The sequence below is a fragment of the Vespa crabro genome, chromosome 15, assembly GCF_910589235.1.
Source record: "Vespa crabro chromosome 15, iyVesCrab1.2, whole genome shotgun sequence".
NCBI classification, from domain to species: Eukaryota; Metazoa; Arthropoda; class Insecta; order Hymenoptera; family Vespidae; genus Vespa; species Vespa crabro.
This window is the reverse complement of record NC_060969.1, coordinates 2715615-2718114: the sequence shown is the minus strand read 5'-3', so window position 1 is coordinate 2718114 and position 2500 is coordinate 2715615. Positions and strand designations below refer to the sequence as shown.

The 2500-nt window shown below is 29.3% G+C and overlaps 1 protein-coding gene across 3 annotated transcripts in view; it reads left to right on the top strand.

Annotated features, from left to right (window-relative positions):
• Positions 1-2500, top strand: part of LOC124429643 (stress-activated protein kinase JNK) — a 183454-nt gene that overhangs the window by 2475 nt on the left and 178479 nt on the right. Inside the window, exon 1 of one of the 3 annotated variants that reach the window (XM_046975197.1) lies at positions 2147-2470. The exons of 1 other annotated variant lie outside the window; for it this stretch is intronic. The gene's annotated coding sequence lies outside the window, so the exon portion shown is untranslated. Of the gene's footprint in view, positions 1-2146; positions 2471-2500 lie in introns of those variants that run through there. One more of the 3 variants, XM_046975200.1, reaches the window with a different exon arrangement.

Genomic DNA, 2500 nt, shown 5'->3' with positions numbered 1-2500 from the left:
TTTATAAAATAATTTATAATAGTTGGAACAAAAAGGACAAATCTATATTTAATCGGTTTATTTTTGTTACGTTTTATCGAGTATTATATTGGAAAAAAAAACGAAGGACAATAAAAAATGTATGCTCTAAGATTTGACTAAGATTCAATTAGGTTCATCGAGAAGCTAACTGTTATATCATTATATGCGTTGTTATATTATTTATTTCGAAAGATTTTCTTTGAATTTGTCCAAACAATTTTTGTCCGTACTTTTTCTTTTTCTTTTCTTCTTCTTCCCTTTTTTTTTTCTTCTTTTCTTTTTTGTTATTGTTCGTTTCTCTTCAAGATCAATTTCGGTCGAAAATAAAAATCGTATTTATAAAAGTAACTTATACTGGTTCGAACAAAAAGGACAAATCTATATTTAATCGATTTATTTTTGTTACATTTTATCGAGTATTAAATTAGAAAAAGAAAAGAAAAGAAAAAAAGAAACAAAGAACGTAAAATAAAAAAAAGGAAAAAGAAAAAGAAAAAAGAAACAAAATGGAAGCTCCTTTCGATTTGATTAGGACTCAGTTGGATTCGGCAAAAAGAGATATTTCTCCTTTTTCACGTGATCTTAATTTACGAGAGTCCTCGCTTTAACTCTTGTCACCAAGCATCGTTATTTATCGATGTCCCCTAAATCCGTCCGCGGCCGCACGCTTACGCGAATTTCGTTTGTTATTTTTCCATTCGATATTATTACACCATTCTTCAATCCACCGTTTCGATAAATCACTCAAAGAGTTATTCCTACCTAATAACGAACGTCGAACGCGCGTGAGACGAGAATAGAAGAAGAAGAAGAAAAAAAAAAAAAAAAAAAAGAAAAAAAAAAGAAGAAAAAAATTCATACCTTACTTTTAATCGATACTTTTTATTTTCTATTTTATTTATAAACACAATTTACCAATCATATTTGCTTATATCGAGATTATCCCGCAATATCGACGTATTTATATGTGTAATATAAATACGTAATTTAAATATATACAAATGTTCCTCGCTAATGCGATTAATTAATATTTTCTTTTTTCTCTTTTATTTTCTATCTATTATTATTTTTTTTTTTTTTTATTTTCTTTTTCTTTTTATTTTTACTCGCAACTTTTGCCCGCAAATCGATAGATCAATATTTTGATCCGTCGAACGCAAAGTTTTTTTTTCTTTTTTTCTTTTTTTTTTTTTTTTTTTTACCGAGGAATTAACGAAAAAAAGGGAAAGAAGAAAAAAAAATAAATAAATAATCCGACATCGAGCGGATAAAAAACAACCAGAGAGAAATCGGGGAAAGGTGAGCGTATGCGATGGGGGCGAGTGGGAGGGGAGGGAAGTAATAAAAGAAAGAAATGTTAATAAAAAATAAAAAGAAAAAATAAAATAAAAAAAAAAAAAAAAAAAAGAAGAAAAAGAAAAAACGGCAGGAAAAGAGAAAAATTAAATCGTAGAATTCCTCTAAAGGCAATGGCTTCGTCCTTTGAGAATCAACTATGAACTTGATTTACTCGATAAATATCGTATACTTGGTACAATATTATCGATCTCATATATAGAATATATCACGATCGTTTGAGAGTCAATACAATTTCGAGATAAATTTGTTAGCAAAAAAAAAAAGAAATAAAAAAAAAAAAAACGAAAGAGAGAAAGAAAGAAAGAAAGGAAAAAAAAGAAAAAGAAAAAGAATGGAGCGGGAAAAAAACCAATAGAGTTCAAGCGACAGGCAAAGAATATAAATGTGGTATATAAGCTAATAGTGGTATGCAAAGGTTTTCAATAGAAATATTATCGAGATATTTTAATCGGAAATCTAACGTATTCTTCTTTCTTATCGCATTAGAAAGATGACAGAGAGAGAGAGAGAGAGAGAGAACTAGAGTTAGAAATAGAAATAGAAAAGGAAAAGAAGCTTTGTTGTGGTTCCATCAAAGTACATTGTTTATATATCTAGTAGTTGCCTCGAAGATGTTTTGATGTAAACTCAGGTAGTATAACTTGTCCTATGGAAGGAAGGAAGGAAGGAAGGAAGCAAGCAAGCAAGCGGGTTGGAGTGAGGGAGAGAGGGGTGGTGGAAGGGGTGAGAGAGAGAGAGAGAGAGAGAAGTGGTCGAAGTCAAGGGTAGTTGGGACACGACTTCCGAGAAGTAAAGACATTAGCGAAATAATATCTTTTCTGTATTGTTAGTACTTGACAGAAAACGAAGGAACGAACGAAATAACGAAATAGCAAAGTAAAGAAGAAACGAACAAATGTTAATAATAATAAGCTTGATATATTTGATATATATATATATTATTCGTGAATTTAAATGATTAATTAATATAATATCAAAGTGATAGTGTGTGTCATAAAGATGAAATGATGACGATGATAATAACGATGGATAATCGAAGATATTTTCATCCAGTGATTGATTTTTATTATATATGGACAAATAAAAATGAGTGAGTAATAAGAAATCATATATATATATA